General features: G+C 40.3%; 1 long non-coding RNA gene across 1 annotated transcript; it reads left to right on the forward strand.

Annotated features, from left to right (window-relative positions):
* The first annotated feature begins 5,188 nt into the window (after positions 1-5,188).
* On the forward strand, positions 5,189-12,314 carry LOC117520803. Its single transcript, XR_004563768.1, has 3 exons — positions 5,189-5,201; positions 6,214-6,217; positions 12,189-12,314. It is a non-coding gene; the product is annotated as an uncharacterized LOC117520803 (long non-coding RNA).
* The last annotated feature ends 10,313 nt before the right edge of the window (positions 12,315-22,627 follow it).

Genomic DNA, 22,627 nt, shown 5'->3' on the forward strand with positions numbered 1-22,627 from the left:
TTGAGCATTCATCAACTTTCCCACTCTTTTGTTGCCCCGTCCCAACTTTTTTGATATGTGTTGCAGTCATCCATTTCAAAATGAGAAAATATTTGCACAAAAACAAAAACGTTTATCAGTTTGAACATTAAATATCTTGTCTTTGTGGTGTATTCAATTGAATATAGGTTGAAGAGGATTTACAAATCATTGTATTCTGTTTTTATTTACATTTCACATAATGTCCCAACTTCAGTGGAATTGGGGTTGTATGATCAGGATTTCCATCTATTAAATATATGTAGCCCCAATTCAAATAAAGTGCATCCATGTAAGGTAATTTAATTTAATTTAGTTTGGACTACATATATTTATTAGATAGAAATCCTACCCATAATTGCATTGAGTTCATCCAATGAGTCATATGTTTGAGTGATTCACTCAAAAAACTGACACATTGGATTGGATTCCACCTAATAAATATATGTAGTCTCAACTAAATTAAATTACATTATCTTGCATGGATGTTTTTTATTTGAGTTGGGGCTCAATAAATTTATTAGATGAAAATCCTGCTCGTAACTGAATTGAGTTCATTCAAAGAGCCATTTTTTTGTGTGCAGGTAACATCACACAGTGATCTGCAACCTCACATTAGATGATACTGAATCCTACGCACAGTCCCTTTAATATTGATATGTCAAGAGGTCAAACATAGCTTGGTTCTTTAAACTGGAAAAACAAAATGTAATAAATTGTTAAAATTAATTGTATGTCATGTCTCCCAGTTGAAAGAACCAAGATTTGTGAGACCAGATGACAAACATTAAATGTATTATTATTATTATTATTATTATTATTATTATTATTATTATTTACAGATATGTTTGTTTATTTGAGGAGTGATACTGTCAAGGAACCTTTGTTACCTACTTATTTGTTAAAGACTGCTGATATTTAAAGATGGTTCAGAAAAATTACCAAACAGAAAATGCAGTGTAATAACTGAGAAAAAGCTGTAAAATACGTTATTTGACCACTTTTTAGTTTTAAAAATACACCATTTGTTTTTGGTGGTCTTCTGCCATTCCTAAGAAATTTGGGCAATATTTAGTCAGTTTTTTCCAATTTTGTAAATTGAGCATTTATGAAAATACAACACCATATCAGGGGGAGGGGGTAATTTGACAATCTCATTTTTAAATTTCACAATTGATTAGTTATAACTATAATAATTGATTTACTTATACAACACTTTCCATCAATACAGGCAAATCACTTAAGCAAAAGTTTTTAAAAAACACACCAAACATTCAAAACATAATAATTAAAAGAGAATGAAATTAGGAACGATATAATAAACACAAATTAATATATTAAAGTAAAAAATTTCAGTGATCCTTGATTGTTCTTCTAATACAATAAAAATAATTGTCCCATTAAAATTTTGTTGGAATAAGAATGTTTGTCTATTTCAACAAATCTGACTTTCTCGTGACTGACGCAAACCCAAAACGTTTATATTGAAATTCTCCTGTGCTTAAAACCTTTGAGCAGTGCTATGTCTGCGTGCACACACTCGGTTTTCCACGTATATGTGCACACGTCATGGATAAAAATGAGTAGCGGGTGGCACTTGTTTCTTTATGATTAGTGACTGTCATATTTCACAAGAAATTTTTATTCCCCAAAATTTCTTAAGGAAGTAATTAAAAATAAATCACCACCCACACATTTATTAGAAACTGTTGCAGATATGGTAGAAGAATTAATTGCTCTCCAAAGTCATTAAAAGTTGACTACATCTCCATTTTAATTACGATCATTCTTTAAAGTGCTCACTTTCAAATCCATCATATTTCAAGTACTCTAATGAAGGTAACGTCCATCACAAATGCTGGGCAATTTTTGTGACATTATTTACATTCAATTTCCTCTGCATAAATCACAGTGGTAACAGTGCCAAACAGCGCCGAGGACACCTCGCTCGATAACGGGGATATTTAGTTTCACCTGGTGATATGTAGATAAGATTAAATTTGAGACAGAAGGATTGAGGAGGAAGGGTTGTCAGAGATAAAGGTTTCCTCGCTGGTGCGTGAAGAACAACCTATAATGCGAGGAGCCCATCAGAGGACCCGGTCTAGCGCCAACCCACAAATGTGTGCGATGTTTATTTTTGACACTGGGTGTCAAGACTTGAGGTCGTGCTAATCCTCTGGTTTAGACCAAGACGCACTCCAGGAGAGAGGCAGGGGCTGCTGGGAATGAGGGCACAGTTGATGGCCAAAGGGTCGAAGGGTCGTGTTTACCTGCGGCAGGTATTTCCTCTGTGAGCTGATAAGACTCAGGGAAGGGAAGTGCTCTGTTCCAGGTGAGTGCAGAGGGGCCTGAAAAATGACACCATGCTCAACCCTCAGCCAAACCACTGAAATACACAGGTCAGTGCTCTAAGCTGTGGTTTTTATATTCTGTGGTTGCTACTTATTTGCAATATTATAATCACACAACCTTTTCTATCACATCCAAAGGCTGATTCCATAAAACTACTATACTCTGTTTTATTTAACCCTTTATGACCTTTATGACCCAGCGGTAGGTAAAGGCTTATTACTCTTATTATTATTATTTAATAACTGACAGACAAGCAGCAGTGGCCATGAGATGCAACATTTGGAAATGAAAGAAAATGACAAACAAGCTCATTTATAGCTACATTTAACATCAACCACACCTGCTCCTAATTTACAGCATGTATGTGATGATAAGATTATCTATCTATCTATCTATCTATCTATCTATCTATCTATCTATCTATCTATCTATCTATCTATCTATCTATCTATCTATCTATCTATCTATCTATCTATCTATCTATCTATCTATCTATCTATCTATCTATCTATCTATCTATCTATCTATCTATCTATCTATCTATCTATCTATCTATCTCCACATGTTGCATAACAAAATGCTTTTAACCTTTTCTCTGTCTGCACAACTATGTGTTTCTGGGAAATGCCCATTATTTGATACATATATTAAATATGGGTCACTGTGAGTTAAAAAAAAAAAAGGGTCACATATCCACCCACCCATCAATCAAATCCTCTAGGAGTCTTCTCCACTGTTGAATTATAGTGAAAGACTTCAAAATGTAAAGTATAGGCATGTACATGGTACATGCCTATACTTTTCCAAACTCTAGGAAAAACTTAAACTAGCCATAACTACAAATTAGCTCCTTGGATTAACAGTGGTGAAGTTCCTAAAAATATAAGCCCTAAAAGGTAGAAAAATTTGGAATTATTTAACAAATTGAAAAAAAAGATCATATTTGGTCCCATCATTTACAATATTTTGGTAGGGGGGAGGGGTGTGTGTGTGTGTGAGATGTGTTAATTTTGTGCAAAAAAAAAAAAAAGAAGCGGTGGGGACAACAATAAATATATGTATTTTGTGTCAAAACTATTTTTTAAAAAAGATAAAACATTGCAAATTCACAGCATTCACCACACTGCATAATAAAATGCTTTTTCCTCATCTGCACTGTTATTTGTCGCGCGAAAGTCATTTGATGCGTATTTTATATATGGGAAACTGTGGGTAGAAAAACACTTATAAGTCCACCCATCCGTTAATCAAATCCTCTAGTCTAATGCTGAATTATAGTGAAGGACTTTAAAATTTAATTTCCCACCCAGAAGTGAAGAAGCTATGTTTGTGCATTCACTGGATTTTTCTAAAGGTTACATCATCAGAAAATTGTGTTCTTTGGCTCATTTTTTTCCAGAGAAGATAATCTTTTACTTTTTTTTTTTTTTTAGAAATAGTGATAAAGACCTTCCTCAAATTCGACATTAGCTTTTTGAAATTTGAAATCAGATTGATGTCTCCTTATTTATATTTACTATATATCTATGTCTCAGTATTATATTTTCTGGTAGCCCTCTGAACAGTCATGTTATGTTCTGTTGACTGAACAGAGTGAGTTGGAGGCAGTGGGCGGGGCTTCTTTTGCTTTCCTCATTGGAGCAGGCAGCTGCAGTGAGGTTGAGGTGTCACCTTATTTGTTTTTGCTTCCTCTTCCTCACCTGGCTGAGGCCCTTCCCCCAGGTGCTGAGAGGAGTCAGTGAACTAGAACATGTTAACAAGCTCAGCCACCACCGCTATAGTGAAAGACACACACGCGCTCCACCATGAAGAGGAGCATCATGGGGTTGGTGGTGCTGGGGGGGGGGGGGGTGGCAGGGATCAGAGCTGCAAAATTATTCAGTTTTTGGGTGCGATAACGCTCATTTTAAAACTTGAAGATGGAAGTCAATAATGTGACATTATTACCTCTAACCCCTTTCACACTGAACATGTGTACTCTTGTAATATTCTGTCCCGGCTTTACTCCTGAGCTATTATCACACATAGACAAAGCCCTCTTTGGAAGCACTCTGGTTCCTCCCGACTGAGATCTTTCATGCATATGACATCACTGATCACCAAGGCTTAGAGAACTGTCAGCAAGGCAAGCCGCAGCTGCCAGCTTTGGTTCGTTGTCTTTTTGCTCAAATATTCACGGAAAGAATACACAACTTTGAGCAAAGAGATCAGAACTCTTCTGAAGATTTCACCCAGATGCCCCATGCCCTACAGTTGAAGTCACATTTGCAATATACAACCCCTGGCAATAATTATGGAATCACCGGCCTCGGAGGATGTTCATTCAGTTGTTTAATTTTGTAGAAAAAAAGCAGATCACAGACATGACACAAAACTAAAGTCATTTCAAATGGCAACTTTCTGGCTTTAAGAAACACTATAAGAAATCAGGAAAAATAATTGTGGCAGTCAGTAACGGTTACTTTTTTAGACCACGCAGAGGGAAAAAAATATGGACTCACTCAATTCTGAGGAATAAATTATGGAATCACCCTGTAAATTTTCATCCCCAAAACTAACACCTGCATCAAATCAGATCTGCTTGTTAGTCTGCATCTAAAAAGGAGTGATCACACCTTGGAGAGCTGTTGCACCAAGTGGACTGACATGAGTCATGGCTCCAACACGAGAGATGTCAATTGAAACAAAGGAGAGGATTATCAAACTCTTAAAAGAGGGTAAATCATCATGCAATGTTGCAAAAGATGTTGGTTGTTCACAGTCAGCTGTGTCTAAACTCTGGACCAAATACAAACAACATAGGAAGGTTGTTAAAGGCAAACATATTGGTAGACCAAGAAAGACATCAAAGTGTCAAGACAGAAAACGTAAAGCAATATGTCTCAAAAATCGAAAATGCACAACAAAACAAATGAGGAACGAATGGGTGGAAACTGGAGTCAACGTCTGTGACTGAACTGTAAGAAACCGCCTAAAGGAAATGGGATTTAAAAAAGTTAAATGAAAGCCATCATTAACACCTAAACAAAAAAAAAAACCAGGTTACAATGGGCTAAGGAAAAGCAATCGTGGACTGTGGATGACTGGATGAAAGTCATATTCAGTGATGAATCTTGAATCTGCATTGGGCAAGGTGATGATGCTGGAACTTTTGTTTGGTGCCGTTCCAATGAGATTTATGAAGATGACTGCCTGAAGAGAACATGTAAATTTCCACAGTCATTGATGATATGGGGCTGCATGTCAGGTAAAGGCACTGGGGAGATGGCTGTCATTACATCATCAATAAATGCACAAGTTTACGTTGATATTTTGGACACTTTTCTTATAGGATGTTTGGGGATGATGAAATCATTTTTCAAGATGATAATGCATCTTGCCATAGAGCAAAAACTGTGAAAACATTCCTTGCAAAAAGACACATAGGGTCAATGTCATGGCCTGCAAATAGTCCGGATCTTAATCCAATTGAAAATCTTTGGTGGAAGTTGAAGAAAATGGTCTATGACAAGGCTCCAACCTGCAAAGCTGATCTGGCAACAGCAATCAGAGAAAGTTGGAGTCAGATTGATGAAGAGTACTGTTTGTCACTCATTAAGTCCATGCCTCAGAGACTGCAAGCTGTTATAAAAGCCAGAGGTGGTGCAACAAAATACTAGTGTTGGAGCATTCTTTTGTTTTTCATGATTCCATAATTTTTTCCTCAGAATTGAGTGATTCTATATTTTTTTCCCTCTGCTTTGTCTAAAAAAGTAACTGTTACTGACTGCCACATTTTTTTTTCCTGATTTCTTATAGTGTTTCTTAAAGCCAGAAAGTTGCCATTTGAAATGACTTTAGTTTTGTGTCATGTCTGTGATCTGCTTTTTTTCTGCAAAATTAAACAACTGAATGAACATCCTCCGAGGCCAGTGATTCCATAATTTTTGCCAGGGGTTGTAGGTAGGTGTGTGTGTGTGTGTGTGTGTGTGTGTGTGTGTGTGTGTGTGTGTGTGTGTGTGTGTGTGTGTGTGTGTGTGTGTGTGTGTGTGTGTGTGTGTGTGTGTGTGTGTGTGTGTGTTGATAAACTCACCTTCCATTTATAATTCTATATTTCCAGATTAGATGCCGGCACTTTCCCCAATTGGATGAAGGCCATCCGGCATCTGCAAGCTGAAGTGACCCAGAAAGAGGGGTAGCTATCCACAAAACTAAACCCCTGCTCTCTACAGAACTTTACCAGCCACCTATTTATGGATGTAAGCCTACAGTGGACCTCATTATCTCTTCAGGAAGGGACAACAGAAAATTAATCCGTGCCAATACATCATTCTGGAAAGGTCGCAAGTCCTCTCTATGTCCATCTTTGTGACCTCAGACTGTCACATCCTAACATCATTGGTGCCAAAGTGGATAACAGTGGTGCTATAACTGGCGTCATGAGAGAGCTGTCTAAACTTGTGTCATGCCAGCATCCAAAGATGAGAAGCTTTTTCCAATGCTCTTACCCCAGGTGAATATTTAACATCAGCTGGCAACCCCAGTCTAACTTTAGGGGTAATGTATATCATTTTGACCTGGGGACAGGGGTAGAGGATGTCCATAAGCCAGCGGGGCTATTAATAAGGCTCGTAAGAGTAAGAAATAAACAAACAAAAAACAGGTTGTGGTCGATAACGAGGACTGCAGACTGGTAGGCCAAACAACACAACTGGATGCCCAGCTTTACATGCATTCTTTCACCTGACCACAGTATGAAAGCCTTCGCCTGTCAGTGTGCCAGTGAAGCTACGTAAGTGCTAATGGGTACACTATAGCCGCACAGACAGTGGACTACCCTGGAGTGCCCGTAACATCTAACTACACTGAAATAGTGAAAGAAGTAACCTTTATTGTCATTGTACATACATACAGTGAAATTTGTCCTCTACATTTAACCCATCCTAATTACAGTTAGACACAATCCAACCAGGAGCAGTGGACAGCCACAGACCGGTGCCCGGGGACTAACTCCAGATGTAGAAAAACCGCCTGGGTTAGGGGCACAAAAAGGAGCAGACCCTAAATAAGCATGTTTTGATTGTGGAAAGAAACCCACACAGACACAGGGAGAACATGCAAACTACACACAGAAAAGACCAGGCAGGAAGCAATCCCAGGACCTTTTTTTATGAGGCAACAGTGCTAACCATTAAGCCACCGTGCTGGCAAATGAGCTAGAGGAAATAGGCAGAAATAAGCTGGTCTAACTTAAACTCAACTCTCAAACAGAGCCACCCTGTCTAACAACATTAAGCAGCTAAAAGAAACCTTTGTGCAAGAATTAACTATAAACCAAATAACACAAAACCTTAGCATGGGCTAAGGCTAAGAGGCTAAACAAACCACTCTTGAAGTGAACTAAGCAAACAGACAAATTAATGTTACTTAAGCACTCATAGTAAGTGAAAGTAATAGGGGGATTGTATATCTGCCATATTGGATTTTGGTCACGCAGGGGTTTGTGGGAAATGTGCGCCTGCTGCAGATGCACAGACACAGTCAGAAAGTAAACACAAGGCTCAGAATGCTGGGGATTATTTGTTGTGTCCCTGAATGCTGACAGCAATCTGACTGCAATCTAATACCCCCGTCACACATAGCTGGAATCACGCAGTGGCGTAGGACTTATGAAGTGGCGCACATAATAATAATAATAATAATAATAATAATAATAATAATAATAATTTATTAGACACCCAAGCATAACAGAAATTCACTCATATGACCAAACTCATAACAGAGAAGTCAAAAACAACAAGAAATATAAGAAAATAAATCAAATACATGGTGGCTAAAGGTGTAGGCAGAAGCAACGCTTATCCACCTTTACCCTCCTTTATAATCCATACATCTGAATAGTGTCGGATTTCAGTTCCAAAATGTTCTGATAGCCATCTGCAGAAGTCAACACAGTTAGTCAAAATCGGCCGGCGGCCCCAATTGTGATGCACATGTTCAAAACTCTCCGGCGCTGTCGAGAAGGGACACCTGGCAATCCATGTATAATCTGACGACCATCTGATCGCAATTTACATATTCTGACAGCATCAAAACAGCATTTGAAAAGATCTGATCGAGGTTGATTGAACTCTGAGATTAATCGGTCACGCCAAAGCCTGCTGACATACTGTGCCACGTTTGTCCACCTCCACTGGACCCCGGCCGGAGAGGGCGAAGGAAATGCTGTTATGTATTAACATGTGCATGGCACTGTGCGTGCGTCACAGGCTCAGTGCAGCGCCGTAATGCAGCTGAACGGGACGTTACCGCTGTAATGCAGGTATTTTTACACGTACACCTCCTAAGTGTGTAGCAGGTATGATGTGGAAATGTTTGCCCAGCACATGACGACATAAAAAAAAAACATGTAACTCACCTCCAGTACCTCGCGTTCCACAGCGCAGCGCAGAGAGCTGGTCAAGTCCCTTTCACCCGGGTGTGCTGTGTGCTGGCAATGTCGATCAGATGACAAAAGCATAATCCACCTCTGGTTTAAATAAATCCCATGTGAAGTGTTGTCCCGCACCAATAATCCAACTGCAGTTGTGTTAAGATGTGTATCAAGTGAAATGGCCACAAAAAAAGAGGTTAAAAAAGAGAAAAGAGTAGGTCCAGTGGCTACATCTGAAAGTTGCGCACATGTGGGAAGTTGACGCATTGACAGCACAGTTCAACAGCAGTTATGGAGTCCAGCCGGACAAATAAAATCTAGTAATGCAAGTATATACTGATCAAACACCTAAAGGGATTTTTCACCAGACTAACAGCAGGCGAACACTGACACCTGTTAGTCTGTTTCTGCCACTCTGCGTGCGCACACGGAGTTGGTGGTACAGTGTTTATGAACACATATACACGCAGATGAGCGAAATTTCAGCCACACACTCGCACACCGCTTTGATCACCTGTTCTACACACGTACACACGCGCACTCCGTCATGTCAGACACTGATGAGAGGGCAGTTTAGCGCTGGGAATGTGAGGAGGGGCAGAGATTTGATTGCGCGGGTGAGTGAGTGGGTGAGTGACAGCTCCAATGTCGGTGCCGTCTGACAGCAGTCTGTGTCATCTGACTGTTGTCTGAAATATGTTTGGGCTGCATCCTGCAGGTGTGCACGAGACAGTCCGGATGCATTTGGACCATGGCTGGCCACATCTCTTTTCCTCCCGATTGAGTTGGATTATGACAATATTTGTCGTGTCGGAATGGCTCCTCCACATTCTTGCTATGTGTGACGGGCTTAAATATTCGTACAGCAGGAAAATGGCATTCGACATGATCTGCCATGCGCCAAATGTCCCGACTGTGCCTGAATGCACCACGAGTGCAGCGTGAGTGTGGCTGGAATATATTTCTTCCACCCACAGTCGGACCTCACTGGTACAGCAATGGAAGTGCATTCGTCATATTCTCACTGCATACCGACAGGTTTCTGAGTAATCCTAATGTGTTTCACATACATTTGTACTGTGTTCGGAGGCTTAACGCGCATTGCATGTAGGGGTCGAGGCACAGCCTGTGTGATCAGATGGCTGTCTTCTGCAATCCTTATTTCCTCCCAGATGTGGCACGGGTTTTGTGTTTTCGATATTCGGACTGGGTCGGCTTGACTTGCTAAGTGTGACAGGGCCTTTTGAAACAAGTGGATTTACAATATTGGAAGGGCTGGAAATAAGAGAAAGTTTAGTAAATTCAAGCCGACATCAACACACCGAGTCTGCAGCAGCCAGAAAACTTACATGGTAGACACACCAACACTTTTTCCACTCAATAGTTAGGTTCTATTTTCAGATAAGAAGACTACCCAAGGCATTTTCTGTTCAAAGCAGACAAAATGTATTCATATGTATTTTGACCTGCTGAGTTCAAAAATTGCTGATGGCATGCTGTATCTTTAATCTTTCACCTTCTAATTTGGACAAAAAAAAATGGCCACACATTTCATCAAATTTCCCACAAGTTTACTTGCATTTGCATTAGAAACAGAAATAAAAGTTCTATTCTTATGTATTTTGACCTGCAGAATTCAAATATTGTTGTTAGCATGCTGTATCTCTACTCCTTCACTGCCTAAGTTGCATAAAACAAAATGGCCACTCGGTTTTTCACATTTTCCAAAAGTTTGCTTGTTTTTGCTTATGAAAGGTAATGAAAATTCTTATCTTTGTGTTATTTGAACTGCTGAGTTCATAGTTTCTTATTTGCAAGCTGTGTCTTCTCTCCTTCATCCCTAATATGCATGAAACAACTTGGCCACCTGCTTTCATACTTTGTAGAAGCTTGTACAAAAGAAATTGGTAACAAACCAATTATTCCTCATCCCAGACAGCAAATAGATCCGGGCCGGATGTAGTCCAACATCTGGTACCAATCATGAAAACAGATCCGGTCCAGACAGTTTTTGCACCCTGGCCCAGATCCAGCACGGCTCCGCTTTACAGTTCTGGAACAGATCCGGACCAGATCTGAACTGGATCCGCAAAAGACCAACCGTTTACAGACCATATCTGGCACGGATCTGGGGCAGATGTGGACCGCATCACAGCACGGTGGCAGGAACAAGTTTTACAGGGGTAAGTTCCGTGGATCCAAGGAAACTGATTTGTATCTATAACACACAGATCAGTGTCCCTGGACTTATAAAACTTGATTGTCGTAAAGAAACAAACCGCTTTGCAATAAGCATTTTAAAAAGCCTCAGTGACGATCACGATTACAGAGTACAGAGTTTACAACCGCTAATGGATAGTTTCTACCGAGTGCAGATAAAATTGGTTATCGTTATGCCCCATGTTCCTGCCACGGTGCTGTGATGCGGACCGCATCTGTCCCAGATCCGTGCCAGATATGGTCTGTAAACGGTTGGTGTTTTGTGGATCAAGTTCAGATCTGGTCCAGATCTGTTCCAGAACCGTAAAGCGGAGCCGTGCCGGATCTGGGCCAGGGTGCAAAAACTGTCTGGACCGGATCTGTTTTCAGGATTGGTACCAGATGTTGGACTACATCCGGCCCGGATCTATTTGCTGTCTGGGATGCCTCTGCTGCGCAATCAGGCCTACAAATGCATGTACTGTATTTGTCAATCTTACTTATACTGGCTTGTTGAAAAATGTCTCCTGTGGATTTAAAAATCACAGTATCATTATATTCATTCCTTGATGGCATGTGAATGACTCGTGTATTTTTTCATCACAAATGCTAAACAATATAATGATAATACTATGTTAAAACCTATATAATTGGCTCAGTACAGCACAGATAATGTATACAGCTTCAACACCAGAGGGCTACTGCTTTGGACACCAGAGGGCAGGCCTCCCTGGCCAGTGGCCAGGCACATGGTGCCACAGTGACTCAACAGCAGCAGCAGTAGCTTGCCTTGGTCAAATCAAAGATGACTTACTTTTTTTTTACCGGTAACAATACCAGGCAGTCACTAAATTAATAAATTTTTTGCTAATTATGGGGTGAAGGAGTAGGGATACAGCTATCCAACAACAATATTTAAATTCAGCAGATCAAATTACATGAAATATAAGTTGTATTTTCTCATCCAAAGCAAATAGCAGCACACTTCTGACAAATCTGATGAAGTGGCCGGCCATTTTGTTTTATGCAAATTGGGGTGAAGGAGTAAGGTTACAGCTTGCCAACAACAATAGTTGAACTCAGCATGTCAAAATACTGAGAAATAGAAGTTTTATTTTCTCTTCTAATGCAAATACAAGCAGACTTTGAAAAGCTTCATCAAATGAGTGGATAATTTTGTTTTATCCAAATTAGGGGTGAAGAGGTAAAGATACAGCTTGCCAAAAATAATAATTGAACTCAGCATGTCAAAATACATAAAAATAGAAGTTTTATTTTCTCTTCTAATGCAAACACAAACAGAGTTTTGAAAAGCTTCATGAAATGAGAAATTCTGAAATGAAATGAAATTTTGTTTTATGCAAATTAGGGGTGAAAGGGTAAAGATACAGTTTTCCGATAACATTTGAATTCAGCAGGTCAAAATACATAGGAAAGGATATTTAGTTTGCTTTTACAGTACATATACAACTAAAACTGTGGAAATTTTGATGTAATTGGTGGCCATTTTGCTTTATGCAAATTAGGGGATGAAGTGGTAAAGATACAGCATGCTAACAGAAATTTTTGAACTTGGCAGGTCAAAATGCATAGGAATCAGTCTATTGACTGCTTTTAACAGAAAATGCCTTTGGCACTTTATATCAATTCAATCAATTCAATCAATTTTTTTACATAGCGCCAAATCACAACAAACAGTTGCCCCAAGGCGCTTTATATTGTAAGGCAAGGCCATACAATAATTATGTAAAACCCCAACGGTCAAAACGACCCCCTGTGAGCAAGCACTTGGCTACAGTGGGAAGGAAAAACTCCCTTTTAACAGGAAGAAACCTCCAGCAGAACCAGGCTCAGGGAGGGGCAGTCTTCTGCTGGGACTGGTTGGGGCTGAGGGAGAGAACCAGGAAAAAGACATGCTGTGGAGGGGAGCAGAGATCGATCACTAATGATTAAATGCAGAGTGGTGCATACAGAGCAAAAAGAGAAAGAAACAGTGCATCATGGGAACCCCCCAGCAGTCTACGTCTATAGCAGCATAACTAAGGGATGGTTCAGGGTCACCTGATCCAGCCCTAACTATAAGCTTTAGCAAAAAGGAAAGTTTTAAGCCTAATCTTAAAAGTAGAGAGGGTGTCTGTCTCCCTGATCTGAATTGGGAGCTGGTTCCACAGGAGAGGAGCCTGAAAGCTGAAGGCTCTGCCTCCCATTCTACTCTTACAAACCCAACTCTTATACAAGCTTCTTGTCTGAAAATGAAACCTTACTATCAAACCACTTCCATCAAAACCACCAATATAGTAGTTTTGTCCACAACTTGCAGAAAAATCGCAGCCGCTTTTTGATGCGTAATTTAGTAAATCCCTCCCGAAAAATGTGTATTTAACTCAACACAGAGACAATGCAGCAAACATTTACTGATCTGAATGATCTCAAAGATGCGTAGTAAAGATTATCTCCATTACAAGTTTTTTTTTTCCATGGATAAAGGCCAAACATTAAGCATTTTATGAATATTTACTATATAACATCTAAATATGTGCAAATTAAAAAAAAACAAAAAAAAAACTAAATTGGCTTCAAAGTATCACGTCTCTCTTTGTTTACATCCACAGACCCCGGCTGTAGGCATACAGACTCCATGATGCATTGTGCAAGGGCCACTTCCGGTGTCGCCAATCAAAGAGTCCCCGCTAAAAATTGGTCCGCCCTGCCTTCACTGTGCATGTGTCATTTTGGACCACAGCAGCACGTCTGAGACTGACTCTCTACACCCAAAGCGATCAAAGAGAATAATGTGATTATTAACTATCACAAGACAAAGTAAAACCTCTTAAGTCATTCTAAATTTAGTTTTAAGCAAAAATGAGTTGATAATTGGTGAGTCGCTACTAGGGTTGGGTATTGAGAACCGATTCTTTTCGGATATCATTAAGAAATGATTCGATCCACCGACATCAATAGCCTTTTTGCTTAACGATTCCCTTATCAGTCCATCAGAGCAGCCGTTGTTTTTGAGGGTGTTTGTCGGGAAAGTGATCATTTTTCTACGTTGATTACAGTCCCTGCAGCAGGTCTGTAATCAACCGCTTCTGCATCGCAGCTCTGCTTTGAATCTTGAACCAACGAAGCAGTGCTTCAATCTGCTGCTTTGTTGGTTCATTGCTTCGCTCCTCTTCAGAAGCAGCAACTCCACTTCTTAACTCCTCTCAAAGCCATTAAAATATGTCAATCGTGAGTCACTTTTATGCGGATTAAAGCGACTAACTGGGACTCCTGTCTTGTTGTGAGAAAGAAACGAGAATCATCCTCCGTTCCGTTGCTCCAAACGCTGCACCGCTCTCTACTGAGTCTAGAGTCCGGTTGGAATTAATAACTTCAAAGTGAATAGTCCTTTAAATCAAATGACACCTCTTTTCAAACGTTGTAATACAAACAATAAACTGCAAGCGATCAAAATGTTTTTTTACTCCCAAAATGAGACGTTCTGTGGTGACCTACAGGAGTGACACCGGGCATGCATGCTGGCATGCAATCTCCCTATTATTAAACCTAAAGAATGTGAAGAACAGGCAATTAAAATAAAGAGAAGACAGAAAAACAAATACATTAAATATATGACCAAATCTCAGGATCTGATGTCACAGTTCTTCTTCTTCAGCTCTCTGAAACTGGTATCGGCACATTTTCACAACTTTCATACAACAAACTGAAGTGACACCATGGCAACAGCCAAAAACATAAAATTCACCATTTAGTCCATGGTTCACCAATCCTGACCATTGGTTCTGCATGTTTTCCAACTCTTTGTGCTCCACCACACTCTTAATTCACTAAGTCAGGTGTGCTCAGCCAATCAAAAGTGAGAAAACACTGTACTTGACTAATTAGCTGTAGCACGTAACATGTACGAGGTCTATTAGAAAAGTATCCGACCTTATTATTTTTTTCAAAAACCATATAGATTTGAATCACGTGTGATTACATCAGACATGCTTGAACCCTCGTGGGCATGCGAGAGTTTTTTCACGCCTGTCGGTTACGTCATTCGCCTGTGGGCAGTCTTTGAGTGAGGAGTCGCCCACCCTCTCGTCATTTTTTCATTGTTTAGGAATGGCTCAGGGACTGCTGCTTTGTTTGATCAAAATTTTTTCAAAACTGTAAGGCACAACTGAGTGGACACCATTCGATAAATTCAGCTGGTTTTCGGTAAAAATTTTAACGGCTGATGAGAGATTTTGGTCTGGTAGTGTCGCCGTAAGGATGGCCCATGGCGCCTGACGGCGATCTGCGCTTCGAGGCGGCAGCGTCTCGCCGTCAAGTTGAAAACTTCCACATTTCAGGCTCTGTTGACCCAGGAAGTCGTCAGAGAACAGAGAACTTTCAGAAGAAGTCGGCATGAGGAGTTTATTCGGACATTCCATTGTTAACGGACATTTTGTAATGAATGAACGTGCGGGCAGAGTCGCATGTCGGGCCGGACCCGACCGCGGGGGGTCGCGATAGGAAAAACACCTCCGTTGGAAACCTTAACGGGCAAGTTGGAACATGCCCAAGCTGTTAAACAATTTCTCAGTTACTCACTTGTTGAAAGCCATCAAAAGCCACCTGAATTTTACAAATGGTTTTCAACACGGAGGTGTTTTTCCTGTCGCGGCGCACACAGATTCGCCGAGTCGTCACGGAAACGACTCGGCGAATTTGCGCGCACGTCTTTCATTACAAATTGTCCTTAAACAGTGGAATGTCCGCATAAAGTCCTCATGCCGGCCTCTTCTGAATCTTCTCTGTTCTCTCACGACGTCCTGGGTGAATTAAGCCTTAAATTAGGATGTTTTCAGGTCGAAACAGGCCGACGACGGCGCCTGGAAGTGCTGCACGACGTCCTGCTCCGTGGGAAGTCCTTACAGCGACAGAAACACCCCATAATCTCTCATCAGCTGTTAAACGTTTCACGAAAACCATCTTAATTTAATGTCCACTCGGATATTCCTCACAGGTCCAGAAAAAATTTTTGATAAAGCAACGCGCGCCGTCTCGAGCAGCGTGTGAAACAAAGGAATTCAGCCGAGAGGGCGGGACCACATCTCACTCAAGGCCTGCCCACAGGGAAATGATGTCACCGACACGCGTGAAAAAACTCACGCATGCGCACGAGGGTTCAAGCATGATTGGTGTAATCGCACGTCATTCAAATCCATATAGTTAAAAAAAAAATAAAAGGGTCGGTTTATTATCTAATAGACCTCGTATTTTTGGTGCCAAATTGCATTTATATTTCTTTCAGGATTGTTGGCTTCCAGTTTGTTTAATAGTTACAAATCTTTTTGCATTTGGAATTTATGTATTAAGGAACATCGCAGAAGTTAGTCTAAGGACCTTATTGTGTTTCTCAAATAAAATAAAAAACAAATACATATAACTGAAATGAAATCAACTGCCTTTGTGTTTTGGGCATCATGGCTGAACCTGAAAATGTTCAAGTTGATGCCATTTTCATTTTCCTTTAATTTTAAAAGAATTTCTGTCATTTCCATCCAAAATATATATATATTTTTTTTTCATTTCATTTATATAGCACCAAATCACAACAAAGTTGCCAAACATAAATGAGCCCTTTATCACATATAATCAACCTTCACTTTTGGGTACGTCGTTTAGAAGGAAATTGCTCACACAGGCAAATAGGCTATAAAGGGTTAATCTGAAGTTTTGTTAGACCTGTGTTGTAAAGTATTGTTGGTGTACTGTATCTTGAAGAGTTTAAATAGCTGTTACCAGGTGAGAGCAGTGTGTGAGGTAGGTGTGTAGTGCTGTGCTCCTGCTCTGTTCTCCTCCTCGTGCCCTCTCCTCTCCTCCTCCATCTCTGCAGAAAGCCTCATTAGTGCTGAGGAGCTGCTGAGGTAGTGCACGGCTGCCATTGTGGCCAATCCAAACATCAGGTCCTCTCTATCAGAGCCCCCCACTTCAGAACCGCCAACCAAATCCCATTTTCAGGCTCCGCAGCTGCCCTGCTCTGCCAGAGCACTTAGCCGTGTCATTCTATCTAGCTCTCCAGGCCTGCGAGGAAACAGGCGTTTTTTTTTTTGTTTTTTTTTTGTGCTTGCCAGTCTCTGATATGACTCCAGAAATGGAAATTAAGCCATGGATCTTCATTAGGAGAGGCAGGTGTCTGCAGAGCCCAGTCCAGGTGAAGGAGCAGGGAGGGGGGTGGGCACACTGAGAGAACGGAACCGGATCAGCTCAGTGGGGAGATCCAGTGAACGCTACCCAAAGATGGGTGTCCAATACCCCCATGTCCAAACTGCCACACACATACACACATATATATACCCATGCACTTCTTCACCATTGCCCCACACCCCCACCTTGCTCCTCCACCCCACAACTTAATTGCCCATGTAATGAGCTGCAGTGAAAAGGATTACTTGTGTGGAGGCACTTGAGGACCCAGTGCATTGGGGGTGCACCTCCTGCAGACCCTCATCTCCAGGGAATACATTTAGGATGGTGTTTTCTATGAAGCACAAGGGCAAAAAAGGAAAAAAAACCCTCAGAGCTCCTCACTGCATCTGGCCTTGCTGTATTAGTGCCTCCCGCCTTCCTTGGGGGCTTTTTGTTTAGTTAATTATTCATTACAGATAGGTGGCCTTTGCTTTGAAACCTGTGGAGGTGGATGAGGCTTGGCGCTGACCCACGAAGCACCAGAGCATCCCAGAGCCTGAGATGCGTCTTTGTGATAGGACACCTGTTATTTCTCCATCCTTGATCAACTTCACCCCTCCGGTCTCTACCCGTGAACAGACAAAATAATCTTTGTGTTCATTAATGTATTACATATGACATTAAGATGATGGTGGCCATCTGTCTCTTCTGTTTGTTGGATGTGTTATGTTGTGCCGTGGAGGTGTTGAAGGACCTACGTTTGATAATTAGTGTTTTGAGACAGGTGTTTGATCAATATCATGTAAATCAGAGACATGCTCAGAGATCCTCATCAGTGCAGGCTGTACGAATGCTCGCGGGACTAAAACACTGTACTTTCCTCCGTGTTGGTGAAGTGTGAATCGGTGCTCTCTATGGTGCCTGGAGCTGCTTCTCTTCTCACGCTGTTTTTGGTAAAATATTAGTCCCTGCGGTCCTGTGCGGGGTGGCTGACAAACAGAGGGCTGTTGTCCCAATCCTCTCACAGGGCTGAGGGTTAATGATCCCAGTTTGGGGGGTTAAAGCCTGCTAGTAGGCCTTTCTCCTGCACCCCAACAGATGTTGCTGGGACTTTAATGTGGTTATCAAATCGGAGTGCCCTCAGAGCCCCAGGAGCTCATTGTGTGCCTGTGCATTCCAGGGCCTCGCCGTGGTGACAAGGCATCCTGGGGGCCACGCTGGGCTCCCACTGAGCCTTCCAGCAGCCCCTCAGTGCTGACAGCTCAGACTGCCCCTCTCCTCACACCGCATCCACCCCCATCAAACTCTTTCTGTTTCTGCTCCGGATTCTGTCCGCTCTGTGTCATAAAGTCATCCACCGTCTCCCCTCAATCCAACACTGTGGCGTTTCTCCCACAAATCGACCCACTCATGACCGAATGCAACCCACTCACATTTTTGCTCACACACATTCATTTCTCCCCGGCAATGAGGGCAAAACTCAAGAACATTTTTTTAAATCCCTTTTTAAAAGGAATAAATACATTCCTAATGGAATGTTTTCCCACTAAGGAACATGTTTTTCTGTCTGTTTCTCTGCAAAATTACACACAAACGAAGTGATTTTCATGAGGCCTGGTGGCAGAATAGGGCATAGATTTTTAAATAAAAGTCTAGATTCCCATCCTCTTCACCATCATTGCATGACCTTCAAATTTAAACAAATTATACATGGACACAAAAAGTTAGAAGATGGATCAAGGAGAACAGGAGGGATCTGTTGATCTTTGGTTGAATAATGCTTTCTACTGAGTGTGACTTTATGTCAATATGCAGGTCCAGAAATGCAGTGGAGAGTGAGTTGTGCCAGAAGACTCACATTTTTAAGTATTCACTCAGAATCAGTTAATGAGCGACAACTATAATCACTAAATGGAAAGAGGTGTCCGTTCATCATCAGCTCTCAACCAAAAGGAAACACACACATTCCTTAAGAAGTCAGTTCTCAATCACCTTTCACTGTTTACAGATCACTGACAAGATGCTACCTCCTCTACCCCACAGCCACCAGCTGATCTTTGTCTGCTACCTGGGGGTTGGCTCTGCCTCTGCCTTTCTAACAGCAGCATTTGTCATCATCTCACCTGCATTTTCTACCATGATGGCGACCTATGCCAAAGACTGTACACCAAAGACTATTGTAACAATTTGGCCATTATCTTAATATATTTAATTTATCAGCTTTAACTTGCCTCCAGAGTCTTTCCGGTCAAACTGCAGGAGACAAATGTTTGCAGGAACATGCCCGTGCATGCTTTATATGCTGTATGTATGTACAATACTACAGGGGTTATAAAACCCTACTCCAGGTGGGCACAATTCAGCTAACAGGTAATTACCGGAGCTAAACATTTTGTTAGCAGATTAGTTTTCAGCAAATGTTGAAAACCATTAGCAGACCAATTAACTTCCACTAAATGTAGTGGGGGGATGAAGATTGATGAGCAAAACATTTGTAAACCTGAAAATCATGCTTATGAATCAAATAAGGAAAAACAACACAGTTTGAAGGCAGCAAGCATCATCACCTTGAGGAGCTGGAGAAGCAGGAGGTCAGGCCAGAGTAAATGCATCAATTTGATTATCAAAATGATTTTCCGTGTGTATTTTTACTACTTAATATTTCGTATTTGTTTAATACTTTCTGTACTGTGAATAGACTGTATGTTGAATGGAAACTGCCGTTTAATTTCATTTGTTATTATTTATGTCCCTGTTGATCATCTGATCTTTGCCTGCTAAGCCTTTTTGGGATGTCAATATTTATGCTACATAGTATGAAAATTTCAGGTTTTGGGTCTGTTTTTCATAGTGTTGGAGCACAAAAACAAGCTAAGGCAAAATTCATATGACTAAAGTTAACCATTAGTGGTTATGGGTAGATTTCCCTTAATGTTTTAGGGATTTATTGGTTTAGCGTTATCACAGTTAACTTTTCAGTTATCCTACACACCCTTTGGCTTTTATTCATTTTTCTATTTTTATTTTCATCAGTTTAAAGGAAAACAAATATAGCAGATTTTTTTTTTTAAGTTAGGGTCTTTAATCTCATAGTAAAAACAAATTTTGTCAACATCAAAGTTAAATAAGAATACAAAACTCAAAATAGCAGAATAATGGATTAATGGAAACAATGCAGCATACAATACTTATGCAGTCTTTTTGTACGCTAAATATTGCAATTTTTTTCTTTTATGTTTCAAGTCTGGGATTTGCAGAATCTGCTGCCATATACCCGCCGTGTGTGCGAGCATGTGAGTGGGTGGTAAGAAAGGTTTTGTGTATTATATCTTGATTTATAATACCATGCTTAATATTCAAATATTTGGCCCAGGTGTTTTTCAAAAACATTTCTGCAACACTACAGCAGCATGACACCTGTAAACAGCATGATGTAGCTCATTTGAAATGCTAAGCAGCGTGGAGTGTTCAGAGGTGTCACGAGCAGTTCTCAGGAGAAATGATCACAGGCGACACTGAGGTCCTGGGGTCAGTCTGGCCTTTCTCTTGTATGTACAGTCTCAGTGCCAGCAGCTGTGGGATTGTTTGCACACAGATGCAGCAGCACTGATGATAATTGCCTCGCAGCTACACGCCGGGGCTGGAAATCTGTTTTTTTTTTTTCTTCTTCTTCTTCTTCAGAGCATTTCATAAGAGCAAGATTGCAGGAAACAGCTGTAATTAGAGCATTCTGTAACTCAATTAGGGATTCTTCCCTTTACTGCTATCAACACTAAGATTGTGCCAGAGCATGCAGCCTCTGACCCGGGGCCTTTAGGTGGTGAATAAAGGGGTGAGAGCTCTGTCTTGTGGGAAACGAAAGGTAAGGCATATATGATGTGGAGTAAAAACACCAAAGTGAAATAAATGTGGAGAATTGCTGTTCCGCTGCAGCGCTGTCAACCTGGCTTCCACTCAGAGGTGAGACGCTCATTACCACCAAGAGCCATTTTTCATCGCTTGTTATCAACTCACTGTGCGCAGAAGATGGATGGATGACAATTACATGCGTGGAAACTGTGCATACGCAGCAGATTATTACATTAATGTTTTTGAATCAATTTATCAAAATTAATGAGATTGACTTTAATATCTGAAACATATTTGAGTTCAATAATTTGTTTGACCATGTTTTACCATATTCTGTTGTGTTACTAGCATTATAAACCTAGAAGGTAACAAAATTTCTGGGGGGGTTTTCCCTGCAAATTCCCTTTGATTGCTGCAGGCGACTTCCCAGGAGATGCATTTGAGCAATGACAGGCAACAATCAAGATGCTCAATTAACTGTGTAACGATTAAGACATCAATTACCAAATTGATTGATGAGGCTAAATGATCCGATTCATTTTCTCCATCCAGCGTAAAAATTGAAAGCAGCATTATGAGAAAATTTGTTGATTAATGATTGGGATGTGGTTCTCCACATCCCAATCATCCCTTCATAATGTGTAAGAGGTGATTTCATGTGAAAAAAATTATCTGTGAACACTTTTGAAAAATAGTTACAATAGAAATTTTATATATACACACACACACATATATATATATATATATATATATATATATATATATATATATATATATATATATATATATATATATATATATATCAGTGTGCCCTTAAAACAAAAATATATAAAAAATATATAAAAAAAAAAAAAAAAATAAATAAATAAATCACCAAATAAATAAAAAATTACCTCATTCACTGATGCTAAAAAAACAAAAGCACATTTAAATGTACAGTGTTGTGCAAATATCTAGACACCCTGACATTTGGATTAAAATGTACTTTTTGATCCCCTATCATTAATATGTCCATAAAACAAACAAACAAACAAACCTAATGTCCTTGGTGGATGCTAAAAAAACACAAACGCACAATGCATAAATGTATCATGCTGTGCAAAAGGTTTAGGCAGATCACCATTTGTAAACCCCCCCCCCCCCCCCCCCCCCCCCCCCCCCCCACCTATAGGTATATCATCTGTGTGTTCAGAAAACATACACAGTCACCAGTGTAAAACTAATACTGACAGTGTTAAATTAACACTGCCAGTGTACATATGGTCCTGTGGGACCATATGTACACTGGCAGTGTTAATTTAACACTGATGATTTTACTGTGTAGATAGATAAATAAATAAACATAACCTCCTTACACACATACACATACATAAGGCCAGGGCTGTGCACAACGTTAATGCATTCCACAGTGTTGATTAAAATGTAGTGTTTTACTTTTCCCCCTTCACCAGTTTAACCAGAAATCAATGTGGCTGCTTTTTCTCCCTAGTAGAAAAATAATCAGCTACCAAGTTATAAATTTAATTTTGAAGACAAAAAAGTATTTGTAAGTGTGCATGACAAAATCCAAAAACAATCCTCATCTGATAATAATAAATAAATTAGAAAAACCATATTTACAGCCTGACATTC

The sequence above is a fragment of the Thalassophryne amazonica genome, chromosome 11 (assembly GCF_902500255.1).
Source record: "Thalassophryne amazonica chromosome 11, fThaAma1.1, whole genome shotgun sequence".
NCBI lineage: Eukaryota > Metazoa > Chordata > Actinopteri > Batrachoidiformes > Batrachoididae > Thalassophryne > Thalassophryne amazonica.